We start from the raw sequence: 6,973 nt of genomic DNA, 5'->3' as shown, positions 1-6,973 counted from the left end.
GCCCCCAGCTCCGGCACGAGCGAGCTAGGCTACGTGCCTAGGAAGCCTCATCTCGTAAGAGCTGTGAGACACCCTTGTATTCTCTTCAGGTGGAGGATGGCCTAGAGTCTGGAGCTGCAGAAGAGGCAGGGCGGAGAGGAGGGGAAAGAAGCATCTGAACGGCTAAATTGTGCCAGCAGCGCTGAGAGCGAGAGTCGCGGTGAGTCCTGGGCCACTGGGGCCCCGTTGCCTCTCTTGTGCATCCTGGGCCCTCCCTGTCTCTCCCCTGGCCCCCTCTCTTTCCTTACCTGCTGCAAAATTTTTTTTAGTTTTTTTTTTTTGCACCCCCCCCCCGCCCCTTCTTTCTCCATCTCGCTCTGAGTGGCTCCCTGCCTCCCCGTCTTTTCAGGCCTCCCTCTCTCTGTCCTGTAGCCTGTGGCTACTTGTTCTTTCTCCGCCTCTCTCTGCCTGGCTCTGGCTCCGTTTTTATTTTTTCATTCCTCCTGCTCTGTCCTGTAGCCTGTCGGTATTGTGTCTTTCTCTGGCTCTCTTGGTCTGACTCCCTGTGTTACCGAAAAACGCGGTAAAATCGGAAATATCTATTCAACACCAATCTAGTATTAAAGAGCAGGCGTTCTTTATTCACGGCGCCAGATGCACGGGGGATCGCTCCTCCTGGCGTGCGTACCTCACACACCTTTCCCGTAGAATTTGTAGATCAAAATTTTACATACTCATATATAGTCGTTATTGTCCTGTCTACTGATCGGTACAAACTTGCTCGTTCCGTATGTAAATCGCTGCGCAGGCTCGGTGGTGGTCCGTGAGTCGGTGGTCGCGATCTCCCCTGCCAGAATTGCCTTTTACCTTCTTGGCTCTTAATCTTGGCAGTCTTGGCTAGTTTTCTCAGTCTGCTACACGAAACCGCGTTTTGTCATCCATTTCTGACAGAAGCACGTTGTCTGTTGTTCTGCTGACATTAACGATCGCCTAGGGACTAAAATGCAGATCGACAGATGCGCTGATTCGTACGCTCCGTGTTCCCGTAATGGAACACCGTCTCTGGTTGGTTGATTTCATCGCTTTGGTTACATTTCCCCCCTTTGGAAGTTTTGAAATAATCATTTTCTCAATACTTCCATCTTAGATCAATAATATTCCACTATGTCAGTTCAGTGTTTGGTTCATCTTCTCAAAATTTTCACTTGATTGTGGTCTCTAGGGCATATGCAGGTTCCATTTTATACCCAAAATTTTATTAATTTGTTGAACTACCTCTGCAAAAAAATGTGGTCCTCTCTCAGAGGACATTCCTGTTGGCACTCTAAATCTTGGTATTATTTCTTTCAGCAACATCTTAACTACTACTCTAGCTTTGTTGGTGCAGCACGAGAAAGCTTCTGGCCAACTAGAAAACTTGTCCATCAGCACTAACAAATACTGCTATATCTATTTTGTCTGGGTAACTCAGAAAACTTAATTTGCTAATAATTTCCGGGAGAATTTTTTGTTTTGTTACTCCTAAAGGTGGTTTCCTTTGGTTCAGGGGATTATTTCTAGGACAGATTGGACACTTAGCTACCATGGGTTTAACTGTTCTTGTCATGCCTACACACGCTACAGATGCTTTTAAACTCAAAACCGTAGCATCTACACCCTAATGTGTTTGCTCATGCTTTTCTTTTGCAAGTTCTGTCATAACTTGTGGGGTTGTTATTATTATTACTTGTTTTTCTGGTGTTACCTACCATCTCTGTGTTTTGTGATGCTTCCAATTGTTCTGCTAATTGCTCATCCAATTTATTATAATAATCTCGGTTTCAACTTTGGAATTCCGATCTGTTTTACTGGTACTAGTGCAAGGATACCTTGCTCTGCAGTCCTCTTTGCAGCTTTATCTGTCAATCGTTTGCTTATGTTTACAGCCGTCTGGCCGAATCGATGAGCTTTGCAACGCTTTACCGCCACTTCTTTTGGTTTCTGCACGTCTTCCGGAAGTTGGAGAATGTCTTCTTTATGCTGTATCAATGATTCTTGGGCTGATGGCAGTCCTTTTTCCTTCCCAGTAGCTCCATGATCGTGGATCACACCAAATGCATGTTTGGAATCAGTCTAGATATTTATCCTTCGTCCTTCTGCCATTCGCAGAGCTCGCTTCAACGCTACCAATACTGCTTTCTGTGCTGAGGTGTTCGCAGGCAGCGCCCCTGACTCCATTCCCTCGGCGGTGATAACGACAGCATATCCGGCCATTCTCTTCTCGCCCAGAGCTGCTTCCATCTGTAAACAACTCCAGATCAGGATTTTCCCAGAGGTTTGTGTCTCAGGCCTGGTCTGCTGGAATAGACTTGTTCAATAGTTAGCAAGCGATCGTGTTTGAAATTGTCCGTAAGGTTTTCTGTTGTTAAAAACATACAGGATTCAGTATAGCAGTAGTCTTCGATTCCACATGGTCTTGTTCTAACAGAACAACTTGATATTTCAACATTCTGCTAAGGGATAGCCAACGACCCCCCTTTTGTTCTAAAACAGTCACCGCTATGTGCGGGACACATACTGTCATCTTTTGTCCCATTGTTAACTTTGGGGCTTCCTGGATCGGCAGCGCTGCTGTTGCCACTGCCCGTAAACATCCAGGCCATCTTTTACTCACGTGGTCGAGTTGTTTGGAGAAGTAGCCCACGGGTCTCTTCCAGGTTCCCAGTCGCTGTGTCAGCACTCCAAGGGCTAAATGTTGTCTTTCGTGGACAAACAACTCAAAAGGTTTAGCGAAATCGGGTAGGCCTAATGCAGGGGCCATCACTGAGGCTCTTTTCAGTTCTTTGAATGCCGTTTGGCATCCGGGCGTCCAGGTTAAATATTTATCCTTTGATTCTTTCAGTGCCTCATATAATGGTTTTACATACAGTCTGTAGTTCAGAATCCAGAGCTGACGCTATTTCACTATTTTCAGAAAAGCTCTCAGTTCCTTCGGGCCGCAAGGTTCGGGAATTTGACAAATAGTTTCTTTCTTTTCACTTTCTAATTGTCTTTGTCTTTGAGATATTTCGAATCCTAAATAAATGGCTGTTGCTTCTCCTATTTGGGTTTTGTTTCTGGAAACTCCGCCTCTTCCTTGGCCCAGAAAATTTAAAAATTTCAAAACATTATTCTTTACTTTCTGCCACTATCAGAATGTCGTCTGCATTCTGTAACAATATGCCTCTCCCTGGGTTCTGTTTTTTCTAGACATTTCTATATTTCTAATTTTTTTTCTTGCCAGCTGAGTCCCAAATATCGTAGGACTAATTTTAAATCCTTGTGGAAGTACGGTCCATGTTAGCTGTGTCTTTCATTCTGTGGTGGGGCTTTCCCATTCCAAAGCAAATAGGCTTTGACTTTTTATGCCTGGAGGTATGCAAAAGAAGGCATCCTTCAAATCTAGTACAGTAAACCATTGATGCTCCTCCTTTAAAAGAGGTCAGTAAAGTGTATGGATTAGCTACTACCGGATGTAGATCTTGGACCACCTGAGATATAGCCCTTAAATCGTGAACCAGCTAATACTCTTTGCCTCTAGATTTCTTTACTGGCGGCACAGGAGTACTATATTCTGATTCACATTCTACTAAGAGCTCATATTCTGAAAAAAATTTATAATTAACTTCTCTAATCCTTTTCGAGCCTCTCGCTTAATACGGTATTGTTTTTGCCTTACCGGCTTGGCTCCAGGCTTTAAGGTTACTTTTACCGGCTCTGCCCGCTTAGGTCGCTCCGGAGCTCCGCTCGCTCAAACCAAAGGAATTACTACGTTTTCCACTTCTTCGGGAACCTGTTCCTCCCTGGAGGAATCCTGTAACATAAACGCTCTCGCCTCTGTGGCTTTTGATTCTGTTCTGGTATTAGTAATTTAATCTCTCCATCTTTAAAAGTTACTTGAGCATCTAATTTACTTAATAGATCTCATCATAACAGAGGCAGTGGACATTCAGGCATATACAGAAACTGGTGAGTTGCCCATTGCTTCTCCAATTTAAACTTTAATGGCTCTAAGAAAGGCTAATTTTTCTTTGCCCTGTCGCACTAACAACACCTACTGGTTTATGATCAACTTTCTCTTTACGTGTATTCAATACCAAAGAAGTGGCTCCCGTATCTACCAAAAATTCTATTTCTTCATTCCCTAGCTTCAGTGTAACCAGGTGTTCAGCTAGGGTTGATTCCTCTGGTCTCCTTCATGCCAAGCTACTTCAAGCATTTTACCCAGATCTCTGGATTCAGGTTCTTCTAGTTTCTGAAGGTTTTTTTACTCCCCCCCCCACCCCCCCCAATCTGGGGCTGATTGTCTTATGAATATAGAGACCAACTGAATTGCTTTTTCTGTTTTTTTCTGGGTTCAAATGAGTATATTTTCTGGTGGTCACCTTCAGCCTTTCCATAAAGGCTGAAGGGGGGGACTCCTTTAATTCTTGTCTCACTTAATAAATGGGTCAAAATTTATGGCTTTTGGCATTGCATGTCTTACTCCAAATAAAATCTGTCTCTGACATCTAGTCAACATTCCCCTGGGTCCTGGCTGATTAGGGTCCCACTCGGGATTTGTAGATGGAAAATTCTTATTCGTTGTTCTCTGTAAATTCCTGTTAGCATGTGCTCCCTGCACCTGCCTTCTGGCTGTATTCAATACTATTTTCTTGTCAGTTCCATCAAGTGAAGTATCCAGTATCACAAGTAGAGCAACACTTCAAGTTCTCACCACATTTTCCTCTTTTCAGAAACATTGCCGTAGAATCCTGTGGACATATCTCACGCTGTTTCTGCCACTCTGGATGATTCCACAGTGTAAAGAACAAATCAACATATGCCACTTCTTCCCATTTGCCTTCCCTTTTTACAAAACAACATTAATTGCAAGATGGTATGATATTGCAATGTCTCCTGTTCTGGCCATTCGTGCCCACCTTCCAATTGATACGTTGGGCACCAATGATTGCAATATTCAATTAATGGTTTCCGAGTTAGTGGGTCATCACCCCCGATGTCTTTCCAGTGCTTCAAAGTACATCCCAAAGGTGTTCTCTGTGGGATAGGTTTCTTACTCAGAAATGCTCCCATCTCCCAGTCGACTAGCAGTTGTGATAGTGCACTATCACAAATAGTAGTCAGAGGGACTCCAACCCCCGTTAGAGGTCTCACTGGGATCTGTAGCCCCCTGCTAGATATCCCTGGAGACTTCAACCCCCTGTTGAAGACCCCCCTACCCTCGGGTCCCGCTCCACAGGCTTTCGCCTAGCAGAGACTTACCAACCGAGGTACCTCTTGGCCCCAACCCTGCGTGGCTTTTGCCGCGCCTTACGGGCAGGCCTGTGGGACTCAAACCCACTATCCTATCCTATGTGGGAAGCTAACGCCACATATTATTCTACCTAAGTTTCTTCGTAAACGAATGCCTTGTTTACTTCAGTCCAGGGGATCTTTCTCAGAATTCTCTGGCCTGGGGATCGGAAGCTCTCCCCAAGAATTCCTTGGGGCTGGCTGCAGGTCCCACGGTCCTGCGGATCCGTCGAGATTCAAAAGCAGGTTCCCATCTGGGGTGCCAAAACTGTTACCAAAAAACACGGTAAAATCGGAAATATCTATTCAACACCAATCTAGTATTAAAGAGCAGGCGTTCTTTATTCACGGCGCCAGATGCACGGGGGATCGCTCCTCCTGGCGTGCGTACCTCACACACCTTTCCCGTAGAATTTGTAGATCAAAATTTTACGTATTCATACATATTCATTATCGTCCTGTCTACTGATCGGTACAAACTTGCTCGTTCCGTATGTAAATCGCTGCGCAGGCTCGGTGGTGGTCCGTGAGTCGGTGGTCGCGATCTCCCCCTGCCAGAATTGCCTTTTACCTTCTTGGCTCTTAATCTTGGCAGTCTTGGCTAGTTTTCTCAGTGCGCTACACGAAACCGCGTTTTGTCATCCGTTTCTGACAGAAGCACGTTGTCTGTTGTTCTGCTGACATTAACGATCGCCTAGGGACTAAAATGCAGATCGACAGATGCGCTGATTCGTACGCTCCGTGTTCCCGTAATGGAACACCGTCTCTGGTTGGTTGATTTCATCGCTTTGGTTACATTTCCCCCCTTTGGAAGTTTTGAAATAATCATTTTCTCAATACTTCCATCTTAGATCAATAATATTCCACTATGTCAGTTCAGTGTTTGGTTCATCTTCTCAAAATTTTCACTTGATTGTGGTCTCTAGGGCATATGCAGGTTCCATTTTATACCCAAAATTTTATTAATTTGTTGAACTACCTCTGCAAAAAAATGTGGTCCTCTCCCAGAGGACATTCCTGTTGGCACTCTAAATCTTGGTATTATTTCTTTCAGCAACATCTTAACTACTACTCTAGCTTTGTTGGTGCAGCACGAGAAAGCTTCTGGCCAACTAGAAAACTTGTCCATCAGCACTAACAAATACTGCTATATCTATTTTGTCTGGGTAACTCAGAAAACTTAATTTGCTAATAATTTCCGGGAGAATTTTTTGTTTTGTTACTCCTAAAGGTGGTTTCCTTTGGTTCAGGGGATTATTTCTAGGACAGATTGGACACTTAGCTACCATGGGTTTAACTGTTCTTGTCATGCCTACACACGCTACAGATGCTTTTAAACTCAAAACCGTAGCATCTACACCCTAATGTGTTTGCTCATGCTTTTCTTTTGCAAGTTCTGTCATAACTTGTGGGGTTGTTATTATTATTACTTGTTTTTCTGGTGTTACCTACCATCTCTGTGTTTTGTGATGCTTCCAATTGTTCTGCTAATTGCTCATCCAATTTATTATAATAATCTCGGTTTCAACTTTGGAATTCCGATCTGTTTTACTGGTACTAGTGCAAGGATACCTTGCTCTGCAGTCCTCTTTGCAGCTTTATCTGTCAATCGTTTGCTTATGTTTACAGCCGTCTGGCCGAATTGATGAGCTTTGCAACGCTTTACCGCCACTTCTTTTGG

At 44.1% G+C, this 6,973-nt stretch overlaps 1 long non-coding RNA gene across 1 annotated transcript in view; it reads left to right on the top strand.

Moving 5' to 3' along the window:
* The first annotated feature begins 88 nt into the window (after positions 1-88).
* Positions 89-6,973, top strand: part of LOC135311013 (uncharacterized) — a 116,246-nt gene continuing 109,361 nt past the window's right edge. Inside the window, exon 1 of the long non-coding RNA XR_010370915.1 lies at positions 89-199. This is a non-coding gene — a long non-coding RNA (uncharacterized LOC135311013). The remainder of the gene's footprint in view (positions 200-6,973) is intronic.

Source organism: Phalacrocorax carbo, unplaced genomic scaffold (assembly GCF_963921805.1).
Source record: "Phalacrocorax carbo unplaced genomic scaffold, bPhaCar2.1 SCAFFOLD_60, whole genome shotgun sequence".
Classification (NCBI taxonomy): Eukaryota; Metazoa; Chordata; class Aves; order Suliformes; family Phalacrocoracidae; genus Phalacrocorax; species Phalacrocorax carbo.
The sequence above is the reverse complement of the archived record's forward strand: the minus strand, read 5'-3'. Positions and strand labels throughout refer to the sequence as shown.